Source organism: Mustela nivalis (assembly GCF_964662115.1).
Source record: "Mustela nivalis genome assembly, chromosome: 4".
Lineage (NCBI taxonomy): Eukaryota > Metazoa > Chordata > Mammalia > Carnivora > Mustelidae > Mustela > Mustela nivalis.
The window spans coordinates 2,226,064-2,244,885 of NC_139023.1; the positions used below are offsets into that span (position 1 = coordinate 2,226,064).

Sequence of the window (18,822 nt, forward strand, 5' to 3'; positions counted from 1 at the left end):
GAGTGCAGTGGTAATTTCGTGCTTAAGTGTTTTCTAACTGCAGCCTACATGTCAATTATGCCTTGGAGACAGAATAAGATCTTGCCCTAGAAGAGACACTGTATCTTCAGTATCTTTTGCATTTTCACTGTTTCTAGCTCTCCCTTTGGCACTAAAATGTGATTGCTGTTTGTTTTTTCCCTGATGGACTGATTGAAAGACCCATGGTATACTCAGTATTTTCAATAAACCAAATGTTCCATTGAAGGGTTTGGATACTTAATATTCCCTCTCGAAAAAGGAAGCTATTAAATAATGTTGGCTTATTATCTTAGGGTCAGTATTCCTCAAACAGAAGAGTAAGATATACATTTTTTTCCCCTTTGGGCAACTACAGACAAACTCTACTTTTGAAATTGAGTTCTAAGCCTGCTATAATGTCAAAGACTAAACCATTTTGGCACGGTATGAAAAAGAAGTCAATGGACAGGTTTCTTGAATGTAGAACAGGTGCCTCTTCTTTTTCTGTGAATCTTTCTCCCTTTGAAGTACTTCTCACAGCATTGTGCTGATTCTGATAGAAGCAATGCTGGCTTCCTTTCCCTGATATGTGATATATTTTAAAGGTTGGTTTGATGTACTTTAGTATGACATGAAAGTCATCATGAGATTTATGGAATTGACCAGAATCTTATTATGGCTAAAATTTTTTCTAAAAAACTAAGCTTGATGTCAGTTTGGATGAGGAATGCATGCAATTTTAATTTCCTCTTAGCATACAGACAAATACATGGTAAAAAACAAAAACAAAAACAAAAAACAAACCCCAAACCAGAACAAAACCAAAATCAAAACCAAACCAAACCAACCAACCAACCAACCAAACAAAAACCATTTGGAATAGATACTGGGTTCCAAATCCATCAAAATACTGTTAGTAGTAAAGTAAGCTGGAAAAGGTTTTGATTCTCCTTCTTTTTTTTTTAATATTTTATTAACATAAAATGTATTATTTGCCCCAGGGGTACAGGTCTGTGAATCATCAGAGTTACACACTCGCAGTGCTCGCCCTAGCACATGCCCTCCCCGTGTCCAGCCGGCAGCCGCCCCGTCGCTGCCCCCCGCACCTTTCCAGCAGCTCTCAGTGTGTTTAATGGGACTGGGGAGGGAGACAAACCATAAGAGCCTCTTTCTCTTTTTTTTAATCAACATATTCACTCGTATTTGATGTGGAAATTTTTGTAAATTGGTTAGTATTTATGTCAGAATTATGTATTTGGATAGGAGTTTTTCAGAACGCATTGGGAGGAATATGTGAGTGAAGAAGGCGGGGAAGGGCTGAAAAAAGAAATACTAGAGAAGAAAAGATCGAGAAGATGGATTAGAAGGCCCAAAGTTAAACAACCCCAAGAAAAAGATAAACCTTAAAATAATGAAGCAGATCACAGATACAGGAACATAGAATGGGACAACTTGTTTCTTTTCTTTTCTTTTTTTTTTCTTTTTTAAGATTTTACTTACTTATTTGAGAGAGAGAGAGCTAGTGATAGAGCACAGGCAGAGAGAATACCAGAGGGAGAGAGAGAAGCAGGCTCCCCACTGAGACACGTGAGGGTTTATCCAGGACCCTGGGATCATGACCTGAGCAGAAGGCAGGGGCCTAACCCACTGAGCCACCCAGCCACCCCTTCAGTTTACTTAAACACTTTGTTATTATAAAGTATTATAAATTATAATTTATAGATTATATTTTATAATTATATTATAAATATTATATTAAATAATTATATAATAATTATATATAATTATATAAAATATATTACATATTATATATATTATTTAATATATAATATTACATATTATTATAACAAAATAATTTTTCTCATTTATATTTTATAAATTGTAAATTTATAAATTATAAATGCTTAAGTATTTTAAATATAAATAGCATAATCTCCTCTAGTCCTGTCCATGTTGATATAAAAGTTGAGTTCATCCTTTCTGACTGCTAAGTAATATTCCATTGTACATATGGACCACATCTTCTTTATCCACTCATCCATTGAAGGGCACCTTGGTTCTTTCTACAGTTTGGTGACTGTAGCCATTGCTGCTATGAACATTGGGGTACAAATGGCTCTTCTTTTCACTACATCTGTATTTTTGGGGTAAATACCCAGTAATGCAATTGCAGGGTCATAGTGTAGCTCTATTTTTAATTTCTTAAGGAATCTCCAAACTGTCTTCCAAAGTGGCTTCACCAACTTACATTCCCACCTACAGTGTAAGAGGGTTCCCCTTTCTCCACATTCCCTCCAACACATGTTGTTTACTGTCTTGTTGATTTTGGCCATTCTAACTCGTTTAAGGTGGTATCTCAATGTGGTTTTGATTTGAATCTCCCTGATGGCTATTGATGATGAACACTTTTTCATGTGTTCATCTTGGTTGATGATGACATAAAGACATACAAATTAGCCATTTGTGCGTCTTCATTGGAGTAGTGTCTGTTCGTGTCTTCTGCCCATTTTTTGACATGATTATCTGTTTTGTGTGTGTTGAGTTTGAGGAGTTCGTTATAGATCTTGGCTATCAGTCCTTTGTCCTGTCATTTGTGAATATCTTCTCCCATTCTGTGTGTTGCCTCTTTGTTTTGTTGACTGTTTCCTTTCCTGTGCAGAAGCTTTTGATCATTCCATGCTCATGGATCAGAAGAATAAACATTATTAAAGTGTCTATACTTTCAATGCCATCCCAATCAAAATTCCACCAGCATTTTTCAAAGAGCTGGAGCAAACAATCTTAAAATTTGTATGGAATCAGAAGAGGCCCTGAATTACTAAGGAAATGTTGAAAAAGAAAAGCAAAACTGGGGGCATCACATTGCCTGATTTCAAGCTTTACTACAAAGCTGTGATCACCAAGACAGCATGGTACTGGCGAAAAACAGACATATAGACCAGTGGAGCAGAATAGAAAGCCGAGGTATGGACCCTCAACTCTATGGTCAACTAATCTTCAATAAAGCAGGAAAAAATATACAGTGGAAAAAAGACAGTGTCTTCAATAAAAGGTGCTGGGAAAATTGGACAGCTATAGAAGTGTAGAAGAATGAAACTCAACCATTCTCTTACACCGTACACAATGATAAACTCAAAATGGATAAAAGACCTCAAGGTGAGGCAGGAATCCATCAGAATCCTAGAGGAGAACATAGGCAGTAACCTCTTCGATATCAGCCACAGCAACTTCTTTCAAGATATGTCTCCAAAGGCAAAGGAAACAAAAGCGAAAATGAACTTTTGGGACTTCATCAAATTACTTTCTTTCTTTCTTTTTTTTTTTTTTTAAATTTGGAAGCACTTTCGACAGCTTGTCTTGAGAACTAGAAAGGATGGCACAAATGTTGCAGAGAACTGAGTTCATATTTCCCAGGCTATTCTACTTACAGAGTAGCCAATAATAACAATGACCTGTTTTAATGAAATTGATAAGTTATATAAAATAGACTGTCTATTTGGAGATAAAGTTCAGATGTAAACTTTGGTGTACTGATCTGCTAGCCTAAGAGGACTTTTTATGACCAAACATGAATTTCATTTTTTTGAACCTTTTCTTTGCATATTTAATTTAGTTGTTAATATCAGTTGGTGAACAGGTATGAATTAATTCAAGGAATTGTTATTCAAAAGATAGTTAATAACAGGTTATTTGAATTCAATTTATGGCTTCAAAAAATTCAATTATTTTAATTTGAGTCTTTAAAAAAATGTTACTGTTGCAAGCCTATTTCAGAAAATACTGAAATTGATTAAAGGGTTTAAAACATCCAGTTTTCTAAATTTTATATAGTTCATTTATGCTTTTTAAAATCACAGAGATTTTATCATTTTAGAGTATCAAAACATTTCAATCTGTGAAAGAGAATAAGAATTTTAAAAATATGGTAAATTCTTTTTCCACCTGAAGTTTATAAAAGATAACGTATAATGAAAAAAACTTTCTCAGAATGAAAAATTTGGAACTGCAAGGCATACACTGTATATTTAATGTCTCATTTAAAGGTTTTCTGGGACTCTAAAATTACATATTATTGATACATATTTCTTTGTGACATTAAGCCATTATATAATAGATTAATTTCCCATTATCTGTTTAGAGTAACTAATTATGAATTTACCATTAAAATTATCATAAAATTAAATTACAAATTTTTTTAAAGATTTTATTTATTTGACAGAGAGAAATCACAAGTAGGCTGAGAGGCAGGCAGAGAGAGAGGGGAGGAAGCAGGCTCCTGCGGAGCAGAGAGCCCGATGCGGGGCTCGATCCCAGGACTCTGGGATCATGACCTGAGCCAAAGGCAGAGACTTTAACACACTGAGCCACCCAGGCGCCCCTAAATTACAAATTTTAATCTGGTGTTAAAGTTGGAAACCAAGTCTTGTAACAAATATCCAGATAAACTCTTGTAGAAAACACTCAACTCTTTCTACTGCAATTATGAACCACCCTAGACACCTTCTGAAGCTTGGTGCTTGCCGAACCGAGTATAGTTAATTTTTAGTATTCAAGTCATAGAAAAAATTAAGGCAAATGACCAGATAAGTTTAAGAATTTAAATTCACAACCGTCACTGTGAATGCTTATTTTAAGTAAGTGATTACAGGTTTTGCAATTGTAAGATTGGGGAGAATTTTGAGAATTACAGAAAGTTGTCCAGGTGTTTTGGGGAGTACAAATCTCTTATCATTCGTGAGACTACACAGAGTTTGGGGGCATAATGTCAGTGTCAGCATAGGACTCATTACCTGACGATTCAAATCAGGTGCTAAGGCAAAATGTGCAAACGTGTATGTGTATTTGTGTGCACATAGGCATGTGTATGTTTGTATATTTAAAATGCATTTCCAAACATTTGGAATAAATCAGAGTTAGGTTTTTGGCATAGGTCAAACACAAGGGTAAAGCAGTGGTGAGACAGGTGAGCATTAGTACCAAAGGGTAACGTGATCCAACCTGCAAACCGCTGTAACAAATCTATCTACTGATTAATTAAACAACCTTAGCAATATTACCCAAGGCACAGTACACTAATACCAACAAGGCAATTGGGCTGGCACACTTATTTCCGAAGGACATTTTGAGCTGGAGAGGTAATAAGAAGCAGTCCTTAAGGAAATGCTTTCCCTCCGGTGGCTCTAATATGTAGGCGCAGGTGCATCTCCAAAGCAGAGTAGGCAAGAATAAAATCCTGGCATGCAAGCAACTCTTTCTTGGATCACTTCGCTATTTTTTTCCAAGCCTTGTTACTTAAGCAGGTAGGAATGTCATGCTAAATCCATATTCTCAAAATATTAAACAAGAAGTGGGGGAGAACAAAACCTGAACTCAAGAGAATGTCTGTAAAGTTTAAACTCTGGGACGTCCTATCAGCAAAATAAATTAAGTATTATTGACTTTGTGTTTTGCAGCCGCTTACACAGCTTTGACAAATGTAACCTACAGGGTCTGTCCACTACTTGCAGGCAAGCTGCCCTCGGATACAGACGTGAGCGTCTCAGCTGCAACACCACAGTTCATGACACACTGACTCAGTGGCCATCGTGGACCGTTGAGAGAACAGAAGAGTGTGTGACAAATCCAAACACCCACGAAAAAGACACTTGAGGCTTCCTGAGCAAAGCTTGAAAACACTTTGCCTGTTAATCTTGAGACGTGTGGGGAAAAAAAAAGAACAACACACACACACACACACACACACACACACAATGAAAATTGCAGGAAAGGGTGCTTTGCCATAGAGAAACTGCACTGAAAGCCAAAGGGAACGAACAGAACCATTCTTCCATTGCAGCAAGGGACTGGGTCCCTTCAACTTTCTGGCAGATTTCTCCAGGTGGACTTGATGCTTTTTTGGCCCCAGTCAAGGTGAGGGAGATGCAGAGGGAAAACACTGTCAGGAGATTTTCTTTTGAGATCTGACTGCCGCACACATCCAAGTTCTTAGAATTCTAGTCTCTTTAAAACAGATATAATTTCTGGTTAAAATTATTTTAATGATTAGAGGGAACAATGAAAGTCAGCTCAGCACTCCCAGCTTGGGAGCAGGGATTAGGTGGCAGTCCATAGGGCAAACTCCCCAGTCAGTTTGGTCTAATAGCGGGTTTTCTTTTTTCCTAGCTCTTCCACTGAATGGACTAGGTTCAAATGTATTGACCATTAACTAGGTGGATTAAAATAATCAAATGGTCAAAATAGTAAAAGTCAGCAGTCAAGTAATACCTAGGTTTGCAATGCAGCCCAAAGAATTCTGTTAGTTTACAGAACTAGAAAAGTTAAGCTTTTCCAGTTTTTCCCAATCTCAAGAAATGGGGGCCTTCATATAGAAAGTAAAAGGAGTGGGAGTACTGTGTCTATTGAAGATTATTTTATTTTAACTAACAAATTTGGATCATGTTTTTCTTTTTTTTTAATTTATTTATTTTCAGCATAACAGTATCATTATTTTTTCACCACACCCAGTGCTCCATGCAATCCGTGCCCTCTATAATACCCACCAGCTGGTTCCCCCAACCTCCCACACCCCCGCCCCTTCAAACCCTCAGATTGTTTTTCAGAGTCCATAGTCTCTCATGGTTCACCTCCCCTTCCAATTTCCCCCAACTGGATCCAGTGTTCCTGAGACCAAAAATGTTTACTCCTCCAATCGCATCATAGCATTAAGCCAGGTAACACTTAGCGTCATGCTTGGCAAACAGCAGTAACTGTAACATTTCCAAAAACAATATATTAAAAACTGGGAAACTGTTCTATGTTTCTTTACATTCATTGATAATTAGCTAATTGCACCTCACATTTGTTGATACAAATAAAGCATACAGGCACATTATGAGAATTATTTCACAATAACATTACCTTCATGAAATATATCATCAAATAAACATGACAGATTTTCTCCTAAGTGTGTATGTCTTTGGACAGTTCAGAGAATGCTTCTCCATGCTCCTGATCAAGTATGAATTTAATTTTAATTTTATTTTCTATGAATCTTTATATAAATGAAAGAAATAATAAAAGCTTCTTGAGACCGATGACTATGTGTTACATTATTGTGTCTGTTACAATCAGAATTATTTAGTGAATTTCATTGTGAATTGACTTATACTTCCCAGATATATCTGAGGGACTTATAGCAATTGAAATAATTATCCTAACACAGATTTTCTTAGAGCAATTGAAATAATTTTGTATGAGAGCATGATTAAAATTTTGAAAAATTCTATATTAGTATCTGGATATTTATCTATATTTGTTTCTATATTGGTATCAACTTTAATATTATTAATATTTATGTCAATTGTATATATCTCAATATCTATCCCTCTATATATCTATATATCAATATTAGTACGTATCTCTATATAGCAATATGTCTATATTTGTTCTTATGTTGATATCAATTTAATACCAGTAAATTATATTTCCAAACATAATGGAATACTAAAAGGAAAAAAGTCCAAACAATAGTAATACTTCAGAATGGTAAAATTATGGGTGATTTTGATTTTCTTTATACTCTTGTGTACTTTCTGTATTGTCTTCATAAAGGTAAATCATCCTTATAATTACAACCAAAAATATTTTCTAATAAAAATTTCGTATGAGAAAGTTCACTACATTTGCTTTCAATTTTTTTTCTATGCAACTTGAGATCTGACTGCCGCACACATCCAAGTTCTTAGAATTCTAGTCTCTTTAAAACAGATATAATTTCTGGTTAAAATTATTTTAATGATTAGAGGGAACAATGAAAGTCAGCTCAGCACTCCCAGCTTGGGAGCAGGGATTAGGTGGCAGTCCATAGGGCAAACTCCCCAGTCAGTTTGGTCTAATAGCGGGTTTTCTTTTTTCCTAGCTCTTCCACTGAATGGACTAGGTTCAAATGTATTGACCATTAACTAGGTGGATTAAAATAATCAAATGGTCAAAATAGTAAAAGTCAGCAGTCAAGTAATACCTAGGTTTGCAATGCAGCCCAAAGAATTCTGTTAGTTTACAGAACTAGAAAAGTTAAGCTTTTCCAGAAACATCCCCTCTGGATAATAAGTAGGGTTAGTTCTCTCCCTTTTCCATTTCCCAAATTCCCCGGAATTTTAGGCTCTTTGTTGGGCCGGTTGAAAAAAATCTCTGCTTGGGCTGTGGCAGACTAATGATATGGGTGTGGACCACATCGAGAACTTCGTATCTCTGACCCATCTGCAGACAAGATGTGATTTGACTTCTAAGGTCATGGTGTCCCAGTGTGGCAACAGTCATCCAAACAGAAGGTGTTTGTAACATTCCATAGTTTACCCTCCCCCCAAAAGATAGGAAAACTTCCAATATCATCTCGCCAAAGATTTAGATTTTCTCACTTTGTCTTTGCCAATTAATTAATTTAAAAGGCTCATCTTTGAGGATTCTAAGAATCTAGTAAATTATAATGACCTCTTATACTTTAATGCTTTGTGAGAAATTATACTAAAATATTTTAAAAATCTAACTTATTTGCAGCATAACAATACTCACTGACAGATACTTATGCATGTATATAAGTCAACAAACCACTGCCATAATGTCCTACAAATTCCATTTTACTCTATAAAAATCATATATTCTCTGATTTGAATAGCTATAAAATCAAATTGGAGATAAGTAGTTTATCATCATCTTTAAAAATTACTTCAAAAAGTCTGCACTTAGAGAAAGTGATGTTCTCTTGAAATAAATTCTTCTGTGGTTAGCAAACCAGCCACTTCTTTTTTTTACCAAAGACTGAAGATATATTGCAGTCCTAACTAGAGATTCTCTAAATCAGTTTAAAAAAGTATTACTAAAAATCAGGAGTCATCCTCCGCCAGGCATTTACTGCAGATGTGCAGATGGTTGGGGTGGATCTTCTTTCCGTCCTGGCCCGGAGAAAGAAAGCTGCTTCTCCACCTTAGGAAAAATATTCAAACCTTTCTCATGGAAGAAATGGGACCTGAGGGTGTCTCACAATGATGAAGAAAGAGGCACCTGACTCAGATGAAAAAATCACACTTTTACTATTTAAAATCACCACTCTTGAACATAACGTTTTTAGGAAGGCTGTATGTACATGCAAAAGTGTGTATTTTAGAGATGGGGAGATCGGAGTAGGGAGACAGGGAAAATAAACTTGAGCCTAAGCCGAAAGCTAGCTGGCCAATGGAGGAGGAAGGGGAAGAATTCAACTGGCAATTCCTGAGAGGAAAATGAAAGCTACTCTAAAACTTCCAAAGAAGATTTAATTTAGAGTTCTCTTTGGATATTTCAAGCTTAATTAGTCTCTGGTCATATTCAAGCTAAATTAGGTATCTGTATCTGAGAGAAATGAGAGAGTTAGACAAATAACTGACAACAGTCGGGCCTAGAGGATAAACCATTAACGATTATTAAATCTATTGTCCAGAAACCTGTTATTCTAGACAGTGGAATCAGTTGAAAATTCACAGTGACCCAGTTTCCATGGGTGTTTGAAGTTCCAAGCAGATAAAACAGGCTGTCATGTACTTGTGGCAAGACCTACCGGTCATGACAGGGTGAAGCCAAATATCTTTCTTAAAAATATATATATTTGCTCCCTTGGATGATATGAGAGCAAAGACTTCTTTTCTACCTTGACAAAGACCCAGAATGTTTAAGAACAGTATCTTGTAACAGCCATTACATCATTAAAGTGCTTCGTCCAAAGGAGAAGAGAATGTTTCTAGCAGATCCCGAGAACTGCCAAAACAATCAAGGCTCTGATAAAGCAAAGGCCTTCAGAAATGACGGCCGCTTAATATGCAACGCGTTTGTACGTGTGCATGCACATGTTCTCGCCTGATCCTTTAAAAACAGACCCTCCACCTGAAATTGTGTTTCATACTGCGCTGGGTGTATTTTGTTTACCTTCCTACGTACCTTTTCCACCTTATTCATGCCCCTAGTAGAGTCTTGCCTCAAATAGGCAACCTTGCCATCTGATTGGTGCACAGCTGCTTACTATGAGGGGCTTTGTGGTTTTACTTATGGTGGTCCAGAGCTGTCCACTGTCCAGTTTTAGGACCAAAATTATCCTAGTACTTCATACATTTTTCTCAAAGCATAGTTCACATTATAGGGTCTGTGGAAATTGACATTTTTACTGGCCTTTGTAAATTTTTTATTCCACTTTTTAAAAAATGCCAACTTCAACTTCATTACTCATTGATACTCAGTACTCCTTGATAAAAATGTTTAACAGTGTCTTAATATATTAAGCATCTACTCTGGGCTGGTTTTCATGCTAGGTACTTTATATGCAAGTCCTTATTGATCATATGATTCGCTACCAATTGAGGAAGGTATTATTTACCAATTTGTATATAGATGTACACAATACAGAGAGGTCAAGATATTTGCTCGAGATGATACAACAAGAATTAGAAATGAGGCTTGAGTGATTGCAAAGCCCAGCCTTTTCAAACATAAGGTGTACTACCAGATGGTGGCATTCCTGTTTTAACATCTTCCCTATTATATCCACTGTGTCATTATAGGATGTGATAATAACAGAAAAATGTAAAAGAACTGATTTACGATGCCACAGGATGAAATTATTTGATTGCCTTTCCAATTCCTTTTAGCTCTTACATCTCTTATTCGGAAAAAAAAAAAAAAAAAAAAACCTTTTTCCTTAGTTCCCATATCTCTCTTCCATAATAGACTAATTTTCATCTACCTCATGAATGAGCACACACATTGCATGCAAATATACATAAACCCCATTTCTTTCCTTTCCATTTAGTTTTTCTTTCTTTCTTTCTTTTTTTTTTTTTACAGCAATTCAGTAAAGTGGCAGGATACAAAGTCAATGTACAGAAATCAGTGGCTTTCATATACACTAACAATGAAAATACAGAAGGGAAATTAGAGAATCGATTCCATTTACTATAGCACCAAGAACCATAAGATACCTGGGAATCAACCTAACCAAAGAGGGAAAGGATCTGTACTCGAGGAACTACAGAACACTCATGAAAGAAATTAAAGAAGACACAAAAAGATGGAAGACCATTCCTTGCTCTTGGATCGGAAGAATAAACATTGTTAAAATGTCTATACTGCCTAGAGCAATCTATACTTTTAATGCCATTCTGATCAAAATTCCACCGGTATTCTTCAAAGAGCTGGAGCAAATAACCCCAAAATTTGTATGGAATCAGAAGAGACCCCGAATCGCTAAGGAAATGTTGAAAAACAAAAATAAAACTGGGGGCATCAGGTTACCTGATTTCAAGCTTTATTACAAAGCTGTGATCACCAAGACAGCATGGTACTGGCATAAAAACAGACACATAGACCAGTGGAACAGAGTAGAGAGCCCAGATATGGACCCTCAACTCCATTTAATTTTCCTCATCAAATTTCTACAATTTTCTACCTGTATTATTTCTCTTCCTTCACCTTCAGGTCACCTTTCAACCCACTACAATATAGTTTTCTCCTGACCCAATACCACCACCACATGGCAGAAACCATTCTTATAAAGGTCACTAGATGTTCTCCATATATCCAGACACAACACACATTGTCAAATGTTCATAGTAATCAGCAGACGGCACTTCTTCACCTTTCCACCCAGCTTTAGCGAGCTATGACTGACGTGTAACATTGTGTAAGTTTAAGGTGCACGGTATGGAAATTGAATACACTTATGCGTTGCTGAATGATCACCAACCATAGTGTTGGCTAACCGTTGCGTAAGGTCATGTAATTAATATTTCATCTTAGGGATGATAACATTGAAGAGTCGCTTAACAACTTTCAAGTGCATCATACAGTCCTATTAACTATAATCACCATGCTGTACCTTGGATCCTCAAGACTTACTCATCTTACAGCTGGGAGGTTTTACCATTCAGACATTTCCCCTCTGTCCCCCTCCCCACTTCCCACAACCCGTGGGGGTCACCATTCTAGTCTCTCTGTTTCTGTGCATCCGGCTTTTTGAGATTCCACCTGTAAATGGTATCATACAGTCCTTGTTCTCACCTGACTTATTTCACTTAGCAAAATGCACTCAGGGTCCATCCATGCCGTCACAAACGGCAGGACGTCTTTCTGTCTCATGGGCGAATTCCACTGTTTGCACACCACCCTGTCTTCGTCCATCCGTCTGCCCACGGACTCTTAGCCAGTTTCCCTGCCCCGGCTGTTGTGAGTAGTGCTGCAGTGGAGATGGGAATGTAGGTAGCTCTCCGAGGTCCCGTCGCCGTCTCTTGGGGTATGTACCCAGAAGTGGCGTTGCTGGATCATACGGCAGTTCTGTTTAGTTTTTAATTTCTGGAGGAAGCTCATGCCGTTTTCTAATCCTGAATTTTTTTTTTTCCTGAAATACGTCTTTCTCTTGAATTCCATGACATGACCGTGCTCTGCTTTTGCTCCGCGCCCCCCTGCTCACTTTAGTGTATGGGTTCTACTCCTCTCCTCTTCTGAACAGCTCAAATTTGGGGATCTCACATTTTGTCTCTGCTCTTCCCTAGTTGTAACGTTCTTTCTGACAGACTTAAGCACTAACTTTCTGTTGATACTTTCATATTTGTATCTTTGGACTTTTCAACTCAAGACATATGTCAGAGATAATTCACATTTAACATATTTGAAAAGTTAGTGATAATAGAAACTTGTGTCTTGAACATAGTACGTGCCAGTCACTGTTACAAATGCTTTACATATGCCAACTCTTACTCTCTTCACAGTAACCTTCTTGGGTAGGTACTATTATCATCCCCATTTTATAAACTGGGAAGATAAGTTAGAGAGTTTGAGTGATTTTTCCAAGATAATAAAGTAAGGAGCAATGACAGTTTTAGCCCAGTTTAGTTCCAGAGATCTGGCTCTTTAACTGCTAGGCTCTGAATGATCTCTTTGCCTGAAATCGGTTTTTCCTTACTCTTCATGTGGTAGGTAGGAAGCACTCTCAACTTTTAGAAACGAGCCTGAGTTTTACCTCTGTGGAGAGGCTGCTGTTCGCCGTCTGATCTAGAGCAGCACCTGTCTGCTTGTCCTGTTTTAGCCCTCAGCTCATTTCCGTACAATTACTGATTAAACGTTGTAAGTTGGGGCGCCTGGGTGGCTCAGTCGCTTAAGCGTCTGCCTTAGGCTCCAGTCCTGATCCCAGGCTTCTGGGATCAAGCCCTGCGTCAGGCTCCCTGCTCACTGAAGAGCCTGCTTCTCCCTAACCTCCCCACTCATGTGCTCTCTCTATCTCTGTCTCTCTCTCAAATAAGTAAAAATGTTAAAAAAAAAAAAAAAGTTGTAAGCCATGCGATTTACTCACCACTTTTGTCAGATACCCCGGATTGTGTTGCCCAGTACTCAGTGTGACCCCTTTCTGATGTGCCTCCTGTACTTAGAGATGGGAGAGCTATAATCTACTTTTCCAAGGTTTCCTTGGCGACGGGCTTTTCTCGTGATTTAATAGTCACCAATCAGAAGCTCTCACAGAATTTAATTTGGAACTCAGTTATGTGGGGAGAGACACAGAGCATGAGGAACAATTTTGCTCAAATAGATTATGGCAGAGAAGGCACAATGTCAGAGCCGTCGGGTGTGGCAGAAGATTCCAGATAATATGGCTCCTGATTGTTGCACAAGGAGCATGTCCCTGAGTCGCTCACTGTGGTGGAAGCTTCCGGATAGTGTAGTTTCCTGCTTGTTGCTGGAGGCTGCAGCTTCTCTGCCGGCTCAGTTCTGCAGTGTGGCTGTGGTGAGGAAACTCAGTGTATGTCTGCTTCCTCAGTCCTAGTGATTCCCTGAGCTTCCTATAGCCTCATTAAATCTCTTTGTGTTTAAACGAGCCTCAGAAGAGACTGCTGTCTGCAACTAAGAATGCTGATGGATACACCCAATTCTTCTTGGGTCTCTCTTACCTACAGAATATGAGTCCAAGAGAAGTTAACCTTTTACTGCCCATTGCTGAGTTCTCAATGCCAGGCATATCTTAACTTGCTGTAGGTATTAATATATAATGACTGAATTTCATGACAAAGTTTTAGAAAGGTTTAGCTTCTCCTGCAATGATAGAAACTGCTTTGGGATACCTTCTAAGGAACCTCTTGACAGGCTACTTTGCTCATTCTCTAGGTGTATTATATTTCATTTGAACTCAGTCCTAGAATATGAGATATATATATATGGATAGATAGATAGATAGATAGATATGCAGATCTATCTATCTATCTATCTATCTATATATGGAGTTGAGATAGCTAAAGAGGTATCAGTTACTCATGTCATGTTTGCTCATGTTTCTGCTCATACTTAGAATACCCAATCCTCCACTACTCTTATGGGAAGACTCCTACTCATTTTTCAAGGACAAACTGAATTATTATTTTTTTTTGGCAGCAGCAACCTTTCTTGTACTTCCCCAAATGTTTAATTAACCACATCTTAATCTGTGTTCCTATAGTACGTTGTAGATATTTTATTATAACATTATATTATTCTGAGTCATTGTGTTGAAATTAAATGTATGGGTGAAGATCCTGAAAATGACACAAAGCTTGTGAAAATGTGCTATGAACTCACAAATGTAAGTTATTATCTTTATTACTACAAGCAGAAACAGAGAAAAATTATTACTCAATTGTACTTGTTTCTCTTCCCAGGTACACAGACTTCTAATTTATCCCATTTATCTTTTCTTTCGTGGAGCTACTGGCCTTACACCTGACCTGACTTCTCCAAGCTCTGGAAAGAAGGGCCAAGAAGCCATGGGAGGCCGCATGCTAAGTCACGTGGCTGACTCAACAAGTAGAAGAGTAGCAGTCCTCAGAGTCGTTGCTCAGAAAATTAAGCAATAATTCATTTTGGAACTAGCTTATTCCTTCAAACATTACGATATTGTCCTCAAACAAATAAACGTAAGTGAATCGTTTTTACTTCCTTTTTTTCTTTAAATAAATTATACCCACTTTGAGAATCATACTGAATTGCAAGAATCACAAAATAACTACTCCGGTCATTTGGGGAGTTTTTCCATGGTATTTACTATATTGGGTGACTCAAATTCAAATAATATAAATGTTTATTATTTCCAATATTTTCACTTTTCTTCTTTAGAGGCTTTGTTGGCCTATGTTTGAGAGCAGGTAACAGTTTGTATTTTGAATATTTTATTTGAAATACTTAGCATTTGTAATACCACATCTCTCCACTGATTTTTATTTTATTTTATTTTTGTTAACAAACCAACATTTACATCAAAAATAAAATTAAAAAAATGAAAGAAGTAATATTTGCAATATAAAATATAAGCCAGATGTGGAAGCATGCTTTTCCAGATTAAACATTTACTAGGTTGGCAGGAAAAGACTTTCTCCCTCATTCATCCAAAAGTTTTGTTTGAATGGATTCTAATTTCTTACTTCTTTACCCTTTTCACCATCTTTCTGTTACTTTTGTTTACCTAATAGTGGTTTTTTCTTACCACTGCCTTCCATAGTTTTGCACAGCTGCTTCCCAGATGAGCTAAACAGCTCATGTTCATCTTTAGACAAGTTGAGACTAGGGGCTAATCCTATATGCCTTGCACAGAAAGAGTGACTTAAATCTCTTTGTGACAGTTCTCATCGCTACTAGCTTTCTTTAAGAGAGCATTCAAGGAGACTGACTACAGAAAGACCCAAGCATAATTGTCTGGTTCTGTATCAGTGGAGTCATATGTATTCCTTGAAAACTAACGGGACAAGCCTAGATTTATAAGGAACATGAAGGAGGCATTTGGAAAATAAAGCAAATAAACCTTTCCAGGAAATTGAGAAAGTTTCTAGTTTTGTTCTCATCTATTACAGGTCGATTAGCCAACTATGGAGTATTTCACCCAAATGTTTTTAAAGTGGCTTTAATTAACATGAGTTGAAGAACCACGGCAAAAATTATTGTTTAATGGGCTCATTTCATGTATTCACACATGAAATGAAAAGGTTTGAGATCTCTTCCAGGCATCTCAGTAAACCTCCAGCCTTCCTCCCTCCCCCGCTCTCTGCCTTCCTCCCTCCCTCGCTCTCTTCTTCCCGTTCCCTTGCCTTTCACGTTGTTTCCTTTCCTTTCCCTTCCTGTTTGTTCCATGTTCATTTTTCTTCACTTTCTTGATAGTGTGTCATAGTCAAAGGACTTAGGCACCCAGAATACTCTACAGCTTAAACAGGAAAACCGCAAAGGTTTGACAATGCAGACTTCCAGTCAGCTGGAGGATAATGAATTAGAGATTATGGGAACTAATGAGACAGTGTGTTGGCATACCCAATGACTTGTTTTTTTGTTTTGGACTTGCTTATTGTTTTCTTTATTTGGGAGAGGGAAATGACAGCTTGAGTTCTGAGTTATGACTGAAGAAGCTATACAACTTAAGAAAGTACCATTATTCTGTGTCATTAAATTTCGGTACAGAGATGCATGCATATGTTACTGGGTTGTAAGGTGCGATCATGCATAGAATTATACAGCTGAAAGTCTTATCTCGTTCATAGTGTTTCTGAAAAAATTATTAAGCAAAAAAATAAGTAAAAATCCAATATAAATATAAAAAATAGAGAAAAAACATGCTGAGAGTTAAAAGAATAGCAATGTTGGTATAGTGTTTTTAGATTTGTCACCAAATTAACCTTCCTTCTGTTGTGTCTTCACAAATTTATAGGTGGTTGAACTTTAATGACTCAGAATTATATTAATATGTTAATAAGACTTTACTATATTTTTGTGTGTATATGTAAGGGTTTAAATAAATACACCATCCTGTCATTTCTACGGCTAAATAACATCTAATTCTGCTAATGTGGGAAAGGTAGGCAAAGAACCAAATACTCTGGAAAACTCAGCTCAGTTTGACTACTCAGTTGAACATGCTTAGGATTGGGTGTGAAATCTTCATATGTTCCTGGATCTTCCTACAGAAATAGTTAAGGATCAGACATAATTGAATCAGGGTTCTGTTTCATTCTTCTCAAGTTAGTCCATGGATACAAACTGACATATTATCAAATTGAACTAAATTATTTAGTTCTTTTTTTTTTTAAAGATTTTATTTATTTATTTGACAGAGAGAAATTACAAGTACACTGAGAGGCAGGCAGAGAGAGAGAGGGAAGCAGGCTCCCCGCTGAGCAGAAAGCCAATATGGGGCTCGATCCCAGGACCCTGAGATCATGACCTGAGCCGAAGGCAGCGGCTTAACCCACTGAGCCACCCAGGCGCCCCTATTTAGTTCTTTTAAAATGACCCATCTTCACTCCTAAAAGTAGAGGTAGGGAAAATGCAGAACAATACACAGATGGCTCTCCTTACAGCAAAGTCCTTAAGATCAATTTGATTTTTTCAAAATGTCCTGGTTTTGACATTTATTGACATTTTGTAATATTTAAAAATGAAATCCCATATTGTTTGAAGAAACTGGTATCACATTGTTTCATTCAATTTCCTAAAATTGGAGATGAAATTAATTTAATTTTATGAGCATTTTGACAGCTGAAGTTCTAAAGTTCAAGCGCAAGCTGCTGTGTCCCATGGCCCAATGCATTCCTTTTATGTAACAAACTGGAACCAACTGGGAATCCAATAATATAAAGAAAACCCTTTCTATACTAACACCAGAAGGAAATGCAGAGACATTATGTATCATACCCTATACTCTTGGATACTTATGAAAACATCGAAAACAAGCTTATACTAAAATTTTAATTATTTTCTAACTTTTACTTCATGCTGTGAGATGGAATTTGATTTGGAAACACTTATGAAAAGGTTCTCAAGTTATCTGACAGTTTCAAATCTACTGAAAACTCTGTCCTACCACCAAAGCAAATTTTGTGAATCAGCAGCAAAAATCCAGACTTAAAATACAACATAATAACCTTTTGACAGAATTGCTATAGTATTAATTAATAGCCAGAGCAGATTCAAATTATTGGGCCAGAAACCCAGAGTTATAACAAAATGAAAATCAACCCTAAGTAAAAGCAATTAATATACAACTTTTCTCTTTTATCAAAATTGTTTTCCACAATGCTAAGATGGTTTTTAAGTAAACATTTTATTATTTCATTTTATTTTTTAAAAGATTTTATTTGTTTGTTTGTTTGTTTATTTAGGGAGGGCACGTGAGAAGAGGGAGGGAAAGACGGAGAGAGTGAATTTTTAGCAGGTTCCATGCTCAGAGCCCTATGCAGGGCTCCACCTCACCACCTTGAGATCATGACCTGAGCCCAAATCAAGAGTCAGATGCTTAACGGACTGAGCCACCCAGGCACACCATAAGTAAAAAAATTTTTTTAAAGATTTTATTTATTTATTTGACAGAGGAAGTCACAGTGAGAGAGGGAACACAAGCAGGGGGAGTGGGAGAGGGAGAAGCAGGCTTCCCACTGAGCAGAGAGCCCGATCAGGGCTTGATCCCAAGACCCTGGGATCATGACCTGAGCTGAAGGCAGACGCTTAAGGACTGAGCTGCTCAGGAGCCCCAGTAAATATTTTAAGTAAAAACTTCATTCCTGAAATTTTTCAAAATCAGTTTGAAGATTTCCTTCATTAAAAATTACTCATTTCATTCAAATATACATGGAATAAATTTTTAGTAAGTCCCTGCCCAGTGCCAGGCTTTAGATGGGCACCACAGAGGCAACTATATCACAAACAGAAATACACTGTCCACATCTCCACAGGAGAGGATCCTGTAGGAAACGTCTGCGTTGAAGGGTGGCGACCTGACTGCTTTGAGCCATACATCCCCAGGGCAGGGTCCATGTGTCCCAA

The 18,822-nt window shown here is 37.2% G+C and overlaps 1 protein-coding gene and 1 long non-coding RNA gene across 3 annotated transcripts in view; one reads left to right on the top strand and one right to left on the bottom strand.

The window, feature by feature from the left end:
* The window catches only part of LOC309862545, a 531,010-nt gene extending 517,255 nt beyond the window's left edge, over positions 1-13,755 (top strand). Inside the window, exon 3 of the long non-coding RNA XR_014310570.1 lies at positions 13,743-13,755. This is a non-coding gene — a long non-coding RNA (uncharacterized lncRNA). The remainder of the gene's footprint in view (positions 1-13,742) is intronic.
* CFAP299 (cilia and flagella associated protein 299) overlaps positions 1-18,822 on the bottom strand; it is a 598,310-nt gene that overhangs the window by 50,942 nt on the left and 528,546 nt on the right. The window lies entirely within an intron of this gene.